The sequence below is a fragment of the Cimex lectularius genome, unplaced genomic scaffold (assembly GCF_000648675.2).
Source record: "Cimex lectularius strain Harlan isolate CLEC.00 unplaced genomic scaffold, Clec_2.1 scaffold41, whole genome shotgun sequence".
Taxonomy (NCBI): Eukaryota; Metazoa; Arthropoda; class Insecta; order Hemiptera; family Cimicidae; genus Cimex; species Cimex lectularius.
In genome coordinates, this window is record NW_019393011.1 from 2,494,809 (window position 1) to 2,509,866 (window position 15,058).

The 15,058-nt window shown below is 33.3% G+C and overlaps 1 protein-coding gene across 5 annotated transcripts in view; it reads left to right on the plus strand.

Annotated features, from left to right (window-relative positions):
• Positions 1-411: 411 nt before the first annotated feature.
• The window catches only part of LOC106663893 (small conductance calcium-activated potassium channel protein), a 444,847-nt gene continuing 430,200 nt past the window's right edge, over positions 412-15,058 (plus strand). For 3 of the 5 annotated variants that reach the window (XM_014389120.2, XM_024229796.1, XM_014389121.2), the window contains exon 1: positions 413-592. The gene's annotated coding sequence lies outside the window, so the exon portion shown is untranslated. Of the gene's footprint in view, positions 593-15,058 lie in introns of all 5 variants that reach the window. The other 2 variants (XM_014389122.2, XM_014389123.2) reach the window with 2 other exon arrangements.

A 15,058-nucleotide genomic window follows, 5' to 3' on the forward strand; every position in this document is an offset into this window, starting at 1 on the left:
TAGATTTTTGGCTATTGCTGTGTGTGCTTAAGGAAAAATAGTTTGTCCATGGTACAGCCCATGGATTATTCTTTTCTCTCATTCGAGCTCATCTAAAAGTTGAAGGATAAAAAGGCCTAACAAAAGGACAAGACAATTCCAACTTCATAGGGAAAGTGAGTGATTTTTTATTCAAATGGCAAACCGTCGTCGGTCCTTTAATTAAAAGGAATACAGTGAATTTTTAACGTAGACTAGTCAGTGACGCAAAATTTTTTTCCCATCCCAGGGCAAAGCACACGTTAAAGTCACGCACAGCTAATTCGCATTATTATCGAATACACTTCTTGTCTCTACTGACGACGACGAGCCGGGCCGAGGAACGGCGAAAAACGGCGATCCCGTCCGTGAGAGCTTTGTTTAACTTGACGCCCGCGCAACTTCGTCGGACTCATGCTGGTTTCAGTCGAGCCTCAACAGTCATGAAACGACGTGGACCAAGTAACACGAATTAAAAACCCCTTAGAGTAACGATAGTGCGTAAGTGACAAAGTGGTCCAGTGGCACTTGTGTAAACGCCTTTTGTCAATTTAATTTTTCTGAGACGATTAAGGTAAGGTTGGTGTTTTGTCATTAAAATCCCTAAGCAAATAATTTCCCAAATTTGATTTAACAAAAAAAAAAAAAAAATACATCGTGTTTTTATAAATAAAAACAGTTAAACCAGCACATTACAATTGTATTTTGTCCAACTATTCTCCCTTACCCAACAATCTTTAAAATCATGCAAAATTTTATACGTATACACACATAAAGCGTACACGCCATGTCTGTTGAAAAAGCATATTACGAAAATAAAATTTATAAACAGTCGAGTGAATTTTCTTCTGTGCGAAAAAAGACTGCATGGTTTAGCTCTGGGCCCTTACATTTTTCAAAAGTAGCAGACATCTATTTGCATCAAAGGTGAAGGAGAAAACGTTATTTTTAAAAAGGGGATTTCCAGAGTGTAAACAGCAACAGTCCATCAATCAGAAAGTGGTGAGAGGTCAAAAGACTGTTAAGAGGTGTGAGAACACCGGGCAAAACATGTAAAAGGGTTTCTTCCTCCCGGAAGGGATAAGATTACACTAAGCGCAAAACCATTAGGCTCGTTTCGATTAAAAGCGGGTGATTAGAAATTTTCAAAAGTCATGTACACACAGTAATTAAAAGTTAAGCTTTACAAATGCACCTAAACTAATTCTATCCTTGAACTCTTGAAGAAAATTCAAATTAAGTTTACTGAATAACAACAAAAATAATGATAATAGTTACAAATAAAATAAAGAACTTTACTTGCAAACATTTCAGGCGTTTAATGTGCTTACAAAAAGTTTTTCTACTCAATTAAGATATGAACCTCTAAAAAGATTCTTATCTTGGATTAGCTGCCTATTATCTTTCACTAGATAACAGGTCTCGTCCATATTATCTTTAAGAATAAACTTTCCCAAGTTCAAATTCAGATGTTGATTTGGTCTTAAAGATATGAAAGACGTACTAATTTAGCCAAAACTGACCAAAGTTAAAATTGCCAATATCAAAACTAAACACTTTGTTTATCGAGGTACCTTGCCAGCGTTTTACTAACGAAGTGGAAGTTGTTTGAACAATTTTCTTCCGCCGAGTCCGCAGTTTTGAAGATAACCATTTATTTACTCAAGAGTTTACTTTTTATACTTACAACTACCGTTAAAATTTCTGAGTTTATATTGTTGTAATATCGCTTAAATGTCAATTCGCTGTAAAATATGTCATATTAAAAAAAAAGAAAAGAGAAAAATCGATATAAATGAATGAAGTTAATAAATTTTATCCTTTCGATTAAGAATAATTCCGATTGTGATAATTCTCTGGACCCCACAACACGCCATACGGCAATACGATTTCAATTCCGATAGAACTTATTTACTGATAAAAAAAATTGCGTTCAACGCTAAAAATAAAGAATTTCAGAATTATAAATATTCGTGAATCTTCATATTCTGAGCAAAACCGACGAACTTTTAAATAATCAAAGTTTCAATTTATAACTTAGGTCTAAGTTCGAATTTAGAATTTGCAGGTGTGGAAAATTTACGCGGTAATTTATTAAGAGCATTGTGATGTTCTGGAGAAAGCTGTTGGAAATTAATCTCGTTATGAGCCTCATATGTACAACAGAGAAAATTTATGAAACACAACAAGAAAGACAAATAGCACGCATTTTTGTCTGACCGGAACATATTATTTCGTTATAATTCGCTGTTTGTTCTTTTACTTAATTAATTATTTTTTATTTTTACTTTTGGTTTTAAAAATGGTACGAGCCTAAAAATAAACACAAAGGAAAAGGGGACAAATCAATACTTTGGAATATTTCGGCCTTAAACAGGGTGATAATGATTTGGCTCTCGTTATTTATTATTGCCTCTATTTACAATACCTTATTCACATAAATTAGATTAACAAAAATAAATAAAACTATACAATTTTAGTGCATAAAGTTTAATTTATTTATTTTAACGAATAATGAATACGAATAAACTTTATTAAGGCCAAGGATAAATTTCTTTAATAATAAAATTTCCTGAATAACCTATGTAGTTACCAAACATAATAACATAGTTATGCTCTAACTGAACAAAGAAAATTAGGAATGCAATTATCGCTTGGAAAATTTACTTCCAGGAAATTAGGAGTTGAACAATCTACCATCTAGTATAACCAACAATGTGTATTGAAAGCATTGTAATTGTCAAAAGAGTGTCTTTATTGTGTTGTGAAATTTCACCAGTTAATTATACGTCGATTTAACCTTTCTGATAATCTATCGACTGTATTTAGTAGTGAATCTTTTTCTATTTTCATTTTTTTTTAAATCCGAAAGAAAATGCATTGTAAAGAATCATTAACGATTAGCGCGCATATTTATTCCTGCGTAAAAATCAGGATTGTTGGAATAACACCCGACTCGAATAAATCTTTCTCCCTCATCAAGAGACAAAGGAGGTTAATCTGCATAATGGTTGGTGAGGGCCAATTTTGACAGATAAAATCCGTTTGGGCTCACGGTCTCACCGTGTCATAAAAAGGCTTCTTAGTTTATATTCCGCCAAATGGACAAAAACCTTTTTTTTTGTTATTAATGTTTCACATGCTCTGGTTCAAAACGTATTCGTTTCCCACAAAACCGATGGAATTCAGAAGTAAACTTTTACGGTTTTACCCTCAACATAAATCCGCCTGGGCTGAAGGCTATTGTTCGAAAGAGGGTTTTCCTTTTGATAGAATGACTTCATAAAGCGTAAACGCTTCATGGCGTACAGGCAACAATGAATTTTGATTTTAATCGGGCCACATTAATGAAAATAATAAATCGAAAAAATACCTAAATTAGAACGAAGGAAAACATGAACTTTATAAATATTGTCGTTTTTCAATAAAATACTTCATTCCTAAAACAACTATTCAAAAGTTTGTAACTTCTTTACGGAATAAATAATAAGCCGGGCAAAACTTTGCCTAATTACTTTGAGGCCAATGGAATGACGGGCAAGCCACATTAATAGATCAAAAGAGAATTACTTGGATATTCTAAGTAAAGAGTGATGGCAGCATGAAAAAATAATTCTGAACAACAGAATCGCAATAATTCTGAATATAATTGCATTTATACAAAGTTTAGAAATTATCCTATAATTTATTATTAGAGAGAGAGAGAGAGAGAATCGTGACCAAAATTAAAATACAATAATTTTTTTTTGAGTGACTTTAATGCTTATGTGTAGAGATTAGTGACCGTTAATCGATAGTTATTCAGATATCGTGAGATGCGGTCGGGTGTGATGTAGGTTTCAGAAAAACATTTTCTTTATCGTGCCAACGTTTCGATCTTTTATTGAGATCATCTTCAGGGCTCAAAGTGTTTGTCTTCTGTGTAATTGTGCCATCCTAGCGTGTCGTGGGCACTCTCAACACGACACGCTAGGATGGCACAATTACACAGAAGACAAACACTTTGAGCCCTGGAGATGATCTCAATAAAAGATCGAAACGTTGGCACGATAAAGAAAATGTTTTTCTGAAACCTACATCACACCCGACCGCATCTCACGATATCTGAATAACCAACTTTAATGCTTATATTACTCCTCCTAGCTGTTTTAACATGAAATAACCTGGGAAGTGTTTTATATATATAAAGAAAAGAAAAAAATTTGCGCCAGGCGTTTCAATAAGTTACATCATCAAGAGAGAATACATGATATTTACTCGAGTGAAAAAGCTATCCTGCCATAGCACTCCTAAAACATAGATTAATTATAATCATTCTCACTCTCTGAGGGCAGGTCACAGGGCCATTGCCTTTTTAGACGTCGAGGAGGATTATTGAGAACTGATAGGAAAGTTGTACGTGAGGATTAGAGTGGGATTGGAGGATAGTGCGGATTTTTTGTGGCAAGAGTTCGCAACTTCTTTTATCAAGGGAATATTCAGGTCCGTATGGACGGTGGGGCTGGAACGTATACGTAGAAATATGTAGATGGCCGTGGATATATGTCGAAGTATGACTTTGCACCATAATCGTGGCTCCTTGGAAACATAAAACGCTGACAATTGATCTAAGAGTTTGTCATTGTAAGGTTAGGATTCAGCGGAAATTGGAGGTTTGGTTGAATCCCATAGTTCTTTATGCGTATGCCCATATTGGTATAGTATAATAATAATTTATTTTATTTTTAGCCCATATATAATATTTACATATCTACAATTTACATCTTTCGTTAGAGCACCAGTTTAAAACTTCACCTCTCATTTGCATATACTTATTTATCTTACTTTTTAAAATGAATTTCTTTTCTGTTAGGAAAATGGACTAAAAACCCAACACCAAGGAACACTTATTATCACAACTTGCCTAAATTATTTTATGTTTATACTACATGTAAATTATACTGCCCTTATTTCAGTATTTTCAAGAATATTTTCAAAGAAGTTTTCAACAGCATAAATTATTATGCAGTTTGTGGTGACCTTGGTGCGTTAGCTGCAAATCGTAGAAATTTATTCTGCACTCTTGCAACTTTTTATTTGTGACCTTATGCAGTTTGTGGTGACCTTGGTGCATTAGCTGCAAACCGTAGAAATTTATTCTGCACTCTTGCAACTTTTTATTTGTGACCTTATGCAGTTTGTGGTGACCTTGGTGCATTAGCAGCAAATCGTAGAAATTTGTTCTGCATTCTTGCAACTTTTTATTGTATTAGGGATAACGGCCGCTGCGAATATCTGTTCGGGTCTTATGGATACTTTACACAATAATAATTTATTGTTAATACTAAGTGTTGAGTCCACTCAGCAAGGAAATAATAATTATTGTACTATTAAAACTTTACATTTGTTAACAACTTTATTAATGTGCTCTGTGAAGGTAAGTCCTTCTATCCAGTTAAGATCTATGTGTTTTATCGTATGTGACCATTCTATGTTTCCGTTTTCTATCTTTATTTTGTCATATTGGGTCACCTTTTGGTGAATAAGATGGCTTGAGTTTTGGCAACGTTAAACATTATTTTTCAACTAAGAATGTATCTTAACAGCTTTTGTAGATGAATCGGTTTTTTATGGTGTCAGTTCTACATGATACATGAATACAAAGCAGTATCGATAGCGAACAGGCACAACATAACGTTTTGTTTTATGGGGAGATCATTTTTAAATCTGATAATTACTGACCAAGCTTGGAGATACACTCGCAGTTAGGCACCTTTTTTTAGACAGTTCATTTCCTACCTGTTCTGTTTGTCAAGTATGAGCTGGCAGTTGAACAACATAGGGCTGAAAGCCGTATATTAATAGTTTGTAAAGAAGACCTGCGTGCCAGACAATGTCAAAGGTCTTCTCTACATCCAACACAACCGTGGTTTTTTCAATTAAATCTTCAATGATATATTCGACAAATCGCGCGGATGCGCTGTCGTGGAATGACCTCGAAAACCAAACTGTTGGTTTATCAAATTTTTATATAGACTAAGTGAGAATTTATATTGGTTTTTGTGTTGAGTTGTCGAGGTGAGTTTAGATCTGTTGTCGAGTAGTCAGCATCGTCGGTTCAGTTCTGTCCTTTTAAGTTGCATATGCGGATTCCTCGTCAGTTGCTTGTCTAGATATTGTCCGAGGTAGCGGATGATATTTTCGGCAGAAAGGAGCCAGGTTATAATAGATTTGAGGTAGAGCGATTTGACGAAAGATGAAAGTTATGTTTTGGGATTTGTGGTGATGAATTTGATTCGATATTAAATTGTGTCTGGAAGGTCGGTGAGCTATAACCCGATCGGTGTTGGAGGATAGAATGGCAAAGCTATCAGTGTATGTTAGGATTCGGGGAAGGTATGACAGTAGTATGTACTGAGTACAGCCGAGGGCACTGGCCCAAAGATATCCGCGTCCGCCTTGTAAAAAGGAGAGTGAGAGGAACCAACCCATACTCTAAAGTACCTGTCCAGGATGAGGCAGTGTGAGGGTTGGATGCTCTCGAGTTTCCAGATCAAATCGAGGTACCAGACTCGATAAAATTTAAAAATTCAATAAATTAAAAAAAGCCAAATTATCAAAAGCCCATTTTGTGCAGACCACACTATCATTTTACACAAAATATAATGTTTCCTTCTCACCCTCTATAGGTGTATATATTGTTTAGTATGATGGATTAAACAGTTATATTCGTAGTAAAGTAATATCTAATAAAGAAAAGGGCTTCCTTTGTCAGAATGTATTTATAAAATGTATTTATCGATTTTACATCCAAAAGCTTTTAATTTTCGTATAAATGTTTTCACTTATAACGTCTGTCAAATTTCTGGCACGCATATTGAGTTATTGAGAAGCATTTTCGAATTGTGTATTTTTCTGAGGAAAAGCAAGATCTTTTTAATTTTGATTTTAACAAAAATCACTTTGTCAATAGGTGAATAAAAATATGAAAACTTGGTGTTCGGTAGAAAGGGCTCTCGACTAAACACTATAGCTATAGCTACTTGATGGGGGTTAAAAAGTTTTTACTTTTAATTGAGAACTCCAATCGGCTTTAAGGGTTGGCTACTTTGATTTCTTACTTAAAGAAGAAGGGTGTGAAAGGTGCTTTCCGACTTTTTGTAATTAGCATTAACTTGGTTTTACTCAATTTTGCTTTAGAGTCAAATATTGATGAGAATTAACCGCAATCTTTCTTACGTAATACTAAATTTGTTCCATTATTCAACAAATGATATAGTTAATTAGATGGTTTTTCCCTGTGTTAATTGTTCTCGGAATTTTGCAATAAAAGACACACCTCACATCCATTAAATTAATTTTAATCTATCGTGTGACTTTCGTTTTTACAGAAAGGTTGTTTGGGTTTATTCACGCCCTGACTTTCTTGAATTTTGACTTACCCCCATAAAATCTTAATTTACAAGTTTACAAACTTAATTCATTGCAAGTAGTCATACATCAGTGAAGAAATAAAAAAAGAAAAAGTAAGCCGTTTTGAAATGGACAATAACTACCAGACTGCCTACGCGAAGCCATAAAGTCGAAATTGTAAGGCCAGGGAAGTTAATTTGAACCCGGCTTCAGGCCCGAGTTCATTCAAATGGAATCACGTAGGAAATTTATTGAAATGTCACAGTCGGCCCTGCGTTCGGAAAGAACATATAGTTTTTGATCTAATAAAAACAAAACATAAATCTGCTAGTTCTAAGTATGAATTAACTTGTCTACTTTTTGCTCAATTTATTTTCTTTAGAAAACTGCTTTTATGACAGGCTTTTGTTGTTTTACACGTATTATACCTTTTCTACAAACCTTGATATTGAAGATGTAACAGTTGGAAGTTTAAGGTTTGATCTAGTTATAAATAGATCCCATTTCTTAAAAACTGGAAGCTGGCCTATTTCTGAGTTTTGGTTATTTCTTCACTACAAACCTGACGATTTGGTGGAATTAAAACAAACCATTTTAGCTCTTAATGATCTGGTCGGGGTATGTTCATAATTGTGTTACAGCTAAATCCTATAAAGTTATATTAGACCATGAAAGATCAAACGGTCGATAAATTTCTTAGAATAAAAAAAATACAAAGTAAACTATTAAATCTAAATATAGTCTTTTAAAAGCTTGCTGCTGGGGCAAAATATTATTAATTTATAAGAAAGTATTAAATGCAGTTAAAGACTAATAATCTGTAGGCGTTTCTGAAATATAGAAAGTCGAAATATCGATATAAAAGATGCTGTCTTGTTCAAATAACTTGCCCTCACTGAAACGATTTTAATGAATACCGTTCGATCCGTAAAGTAAATGTGATTTATGGGTTTGAACGAGAAATATCAAACGGGAGGGAGCGAACATATCTGATAAGAGAAGGCCTCTCCGCAACATATTTTCTTAATATCACCACCTCCTGAGAAAAAAGATAAAGGTTTGAACATTATTTGAAACATCAAAATCAGAATTATTAGTTGAGAATGTGTGATTTCTCCGTGTGGTCTAACGGGATGATGAACCTCTAATTTGGTCGTTAATGTGCCTTTTGGCTTATACGCCATAACATGGAAATGCGGAAACAAATATGTCGGATAGACCTGCTGAAAAATAAAAGTCAGATATAAATAACATGTAAGAACACTTTTAGAGCCAACGAAATAAAATCAAACTACGACTCACCGCATAGAAAACTTCCAAGAACCCACAACAATACAGACAAGCAAGGAACTAATCCACGACGTATAAAAGGACGAAAATTGCACACCGGAAAACTTGAAAATATACAAATATAACACATTTAACAATAAACATACCATTAACATTAAAATACCAATAAACATACAAATTAACAACAGCTCACGTGCATCACTTAACCCATTTGCCACATAAAATAAATTAAAGGGATAAGAAGGAAAGGAAAGAAAAATGGCCGACCAGAACATTAAAAAAACAGACTTTAACTTATAACACACACACACACACACACACACACACACACACACACACACACACACACACACACACACACACACACACACACACACACANCTGAAGATGATCTCAATAAAGATCGAAACGTTGGCACGATAAAGAAAATGTTTTTCTAAAACCTACGTCACACCAGACCGCATCTCACGATCTCCGATTAGTCATACGATATACTGCACGTTTTTCTGTTATTGGCCGTCCGGGGTCAGACTTTTTGCTTTTATTAGTCCTGCCTATTAAATTTATTTATCGACAGCTGGGCTATTTAAGCTCCTAACAATGCAGTTGTTAAATTACTGCACATTTACAAGATCAATCTTTTTTAACTACGCTCTTTCCTATTTACATACCATTCAATTATGTAATCACTAGATGGTTACAGGATACTCATCAATCATCCTACACACAGCAAAAATCTCATTTTACACTTCTTGTTAAAAATATCAATTATTTCACTAACGTTCACGGCTCAAGGGTTATGATAAACCATAATGACTTATAGTTAATGCAAAACCGATGATTTGTGCGCCGTGAAATAAACGAAAATGGGATTCTTGTTTATCTATATTATGTAATTATAATATACAAAATCGTGCACATTTTTCTGTTATTGGCCTTCCGGGGTCAGATTTTGGTCATATTTGTCCTGCCTACCAAATCTATTTATTGACAGCTGGGTTATTTAAGCTCCTAACAATACAGTTGTTAACCTACTGCTCATTTATAAACTCAGTTTCTTAACTACGCTCTTTCCTATTTACATATATTCAATTATGTATTTTTGATGCATTTGGTATATTTGATGTTCTTCTATCACTCTATATACAGTACAAATCTCATTTTTCACTTCTTGTTAAAAATATCAATTATTTCACTAACGTTCACGGCTCAAGGGTTATGCTAAACCATCATGACTTATCGTTAATGCAAAACCTATGAACAGTACGCCGTGAAATAAACTGCTTGTCTATCTATATAATTATAAGAAACAAAATCCTGCACAATTTTGTCCAATTTCAGTTTTATGTACGCACAAAGTGTAGCAAAGTTTATACATATTTTATTTTTTGATAAGATATAATTACTTTAATAAATTCAGATTTTTGAACAAATTTGACGTTCCTGTAAAAAAAGGTTTTTTGAAATGCAAGTTAGACGAAATTGAACCGCGAATGTATAAATAATGTATGAAAATATGTATAGAAAGTTAATATATTTTCTTTAATAATTTTCTTCATTTTTCATTTTTAATTAAGCAACTTTCAGTGAATGTTAAATAAGTATATATTGAAGCATACATTTTTATAAATGCTAATCACATGCTTCAATATCACGCTATGCTTGATGGTTGAAATGAACTGCATTTAATTAAGGACGGCTAGGATTGGATCCAATTTATTATTAGGTACCCACGTTTTACATTCAAAAGGTTCAAAAGGAAGGAAGTTTGAATAATTGGTTACTCATTCAACCTGTACTCGTTTCCGTCAGGTGAATCTCGGCCTTCAAACTGTCGGCTGCTCTAAAGTTTAGAATCTAAACAGTCCATCAGAAATTTCACAGAATATCGAATGTTTCAGCTGTTCAATGATAAATATAACTTATTGACATTGTTAACTCATTATATAAAGTTTTACTTTTTATTAGTTTGTGTCTTCAAAATGTTAGTTTTGTCAAAATGTAATTTGTTATTTGGTAGGTCTGCACCTTTATTTATTCATGTTGTTGTTATCCTTTGCTGTTGTTGTTTTCGCACCGAATTTTTTTTATTCTTAGTACTTATTGTGTCGAACAATCTTTATTGCTCTCGTTATTTGTTATTTATTTATTGCTTTGTGAATTTCTAGTCATGTTAAAAAATGGAATTTGATATTACATAGGTCCGTACTCGTGCTGAATGTTCCAAAACAAAGAAAAAAAAAGTTTTACTTATGACAACTAACTAATATTTGTGTTAACACCTTGTAATATTTTGGCTATTAATCATAAGATGTGGATATGTTTTGAATAAATGGCATAGAAATAAATACATTTGTAGTATTATCTGAGCTTCGGGCACTTGCTATTTTATATCAGTTTTAGTACATTTTTTTTTTATTGGCTTTATGATCTTTGCATATTAGCCATGACGAATTTCTTATATATGTTGTTCAAATTGGGGGTTATCGGGAAAAAAGGGCCAGAGGCGACGGTGGGAATCGAACCCACGACCGCGGCGTGAGAGTCTCTCATGCTAACCACTCGGCTACCGCGGTCCCCAAAGTAAAATAGTAGTAAAATATTTAAAAAATATAATTAGTTTCACGAGAGAAGAGCAATTGTAGTAAAATATGAATGTGGGAAATTGCGAAAAATGAACATTTTACGCTGATAGAAATTTTATTATTTTCGATATCTCGAATAATTTATTCAGAAATCGTGAGATGCGGTCTGATGTGATGTAGGTTTCAGAAAAACATTTTCTTTATCGTGCCAACGTTTCGATCTTTATTGAGATCATCTTCAGGGCTCAAAGTGTTTGTCTTCTGGGTAATTGTGCTATTCTTGCGTGTCGTGTCGAGAGTGCCCGCTCGAATGCTGCTCGAATACTGTTTAAACAGCATATATTAAGAACATATTTCGGTAAAACCGCCGAAACTAAGTCTTGAATTTAGAAGGGAAAATAGGGGAACAACGCATTTACATACAAATCGGTCTTACTCATGTAAATTCATAATAGTTTATAATCCCTTGTAAACAAGTTCAAGTTGTGATAATCGGGACCATTTTACGAGAGGAACACATTTAATTTTGAAAGGAAATTTATTTACATTTCAAATCAACCTGTATCATCTTCTCGTGCAGTTTCGTGATGGTTTCGTTTATTTGAATTTATAAACTTTCAATATCAATAGGAAAAGTAAGGCTCTAGAACATGTCGTAGGTAATTTTTTTTCTCCCCAAACTAATTAATGTTTTCGACGCAGCAAAAAAAAAAAAAAAAAGAACTCATGGTTTTATAATCTTTGAAGGTGTTTTCTTCCAGCTCGTTGCAGTATTTTAATATTTCACATTCTCATTTCGTAAGGCTTTCCTCGGCGCAGAACAAAATTTTTCAAATCTACTTTAAAGTATAGATGATTAAATAAATTTTACTTTTCACGTTGTAAAGTATTACTTACTCAAAACAACCGAATATATTTATTTCTTTTGTCGGTTTTTGGAGCTTTAAATGAATTAATTACTTCAATGACTTCAGTTTTCATTTTCAATCCTGTCAATATTGTAAATCTTTTAAAAGCTATGTTCCATGGGCCAGTTCTGTTACCTTTATTTGTTATGAAAATTGAATGTACTAATGCAGCTTAGATTTTCTTAGCGTTATTTTCTTAAAGTTTAGTCTGTACTATAGAACATTGAAATAGACTATCCTTTTCTAGACTTCAATTATATAAAATGTTTTAGAAAGTTAGAAAGTACATAAAATTGTTTGTTGGTTAATATCAGACAAAATGTTCATATGTTTTTTTATAATAAAGCAAAAACATTATTTATTACCATTTACTTTGGTCGTTTCGGGAATCTGCAAGCAACATCAGCAATCTTCTATAGTATTAGAATAATAATTTACTATAAATAATACTATTATAGATAATAATTTACTATAATTTATAATAAGTAACCTTCTTCCATCTTGGCCCTAAGGTCCAACAGCAAATGCAAGATTGTCATATGTTTTGAAATACATACCGATGTAGTAAAAGAGATGTCTGATGAAGGGCGTACATTCCCGAAACGTTCAACGTAAATGTTCATAAATAATGTTTATTTTATGTGTGGTATTTAGTGACCGTTAATTAATGATTATTTAGAGATCTTGAGACGTGGTCTTGACTTTTTATTTTATTATTAAAAAACCACAGGGAAATTTTGCCTGAAATTAAACAACAAATTTGAATTAGACCATTTGTTTAATAATTCTATTTGAAAATAAAACCATTTTAAAATAATAAAATTGTGTTCAACATATATTTTCATTATCACACTTTTTGATCAAATTGAAGAACTTTCTTTTAATCAAATTCAGTAATCTTTTTTTGATTTCTCATCGAACTTGTGGGACGTTGTTTTCCCTCATAAAATATTATTTCTTTCACACATGATGATAAGGTTTAAACAACATGTTTAAAACATACACATTCGTAATAATTGATATTTAATCTAAAAGTTTGTTTGTCCTGTTGATACTCAATATTCCACTGAGCTTCTTCGTTCATTCCCGCTAATAAATACGTTCATAAAATTTTTCTGTATGTACACTTAACAAATTGTCGAGTCGCCGGGGCTAGTTGCTCTATATACTCGTTGATATTTTGCTCTAAAGTACTTTGGTGGTTGTGTTTCTTGTAATCAAATTCAGTAATCTTTATTTGATTTGTGGGACGTTGTTACTGAATATTCTGCCATAACACACCCACACAAACAAAAGGTTTATTATTTTGAATCTCAGAACTGAGCTGAATTTTATAAATTTTCCGAATTATATTTTTTTAAGTTCGGGCCAAATATTTTTCTGAGGATCCTTTACCATATCCTAGAACCATTTCGCTTCCATATGTTAACAGCCATCTCTTGCTACCATTCGTAACGACAGGCTTAAGAATTCTTTTATAGCTAATGACTTTTGTTGGCCGAAATACGTCTTTATATCTGGCCATAATCTCGGGATTTATGTCATTGTCTTCCGTCTCCAATGCACTCAGGTATTTAAAACTTTAGCAAGTCTGAATATATATTTGTATGCTTGTTTATCTGGACACCTTCTTCCCTACTTCCTTGAGTACTTGCTGTTTTCACATACTTCGTCTTATTCATCAGCACTTGCTGTTGCCATTTCACTCTTCTAGGGGCCCTGGTAGCGTCGTTAAAGTGCGCGATATTATGACCACATATATGAGGTAACTTGTAAAGAAGTTTTACAGAGTTCTTATACAAAGTTTGTGACAGTAACAATTTTTTTTATGTTTCAGCCTGAACTTTATGCTCAAAATGCAAAAATAGGACAGAACTTTCCTTTCTTTGATGAAATTTATATTTTATTTCATTACACACAGGACAAATGTGTTTTTACGTTTCGGGCTCAGTAGCCCATGCTTAGCACTCCTAAAAAATTACATTGTATCAAAATAAGTAATTTACTTATTTAAAATCACTATATAATGTAAAAAAAAAAATTATTTCACGCAACGCATTGAGATCCAACCAATGAGTTGATTGTAATTTTCTTCAACTAACAACGTATTTCAAAACAGCAAAACTTAACGAGAGCTAGATGGAACATTTATCAGCCCTATTATTTATATCACCCAGGAGAAGCTAGGCCGTTATGGTGTGTTACATATATTTCCTAATTTTAGAAAATTAAATTCTTCCGGCGAATTTAATTAAAGCTTGTCGGTTACCAAGAAATAGAGGGATCAAAACAATGAAGTCTAGGGAGCAATAAATGTCACGTGAGTAAAACATGAACTCAAGGGACCAAAGGCATATTTTGCAGAGGCGTAATAAGAATTAAGATATACTCAAATGTCATTTCCTTATGGAGAACTTCTTGTTGAATATGTTATTCGATCGAAATGAAATTAGATCCAAATTGTTTTTCGAATAGAAGAAAAATTGGTTCTTTCGATTCTACCCTATCGTAAATATTTATTTCCCATCAGAACGATGTATTGAACTATGGAACAGTTTAGTATAAATATTTTCCTTGGGTAATTTCTATAACACGTACATAGTACAAATGAAACATCCCCTGGCCGTTTTCGAATCGTTTTCCAGGTGGGTCGTAGGTCTTCAAAATGACAGTCCTCTCTCACTCGCCCATTTATTCATCGACTCTTCATCGATTAATTTGTTCAAACTTTGTTGTTAGTCGGGCTGTCGCTAGGTGACCCCTTACCCACTGCCCTCGACCCTAATTGTAGATATTCTCCAATCCTTTTTGGCTAACTTTGGCCAACGAAGGAATTACACGTTTATTCGATTTATAAAAGGAGAC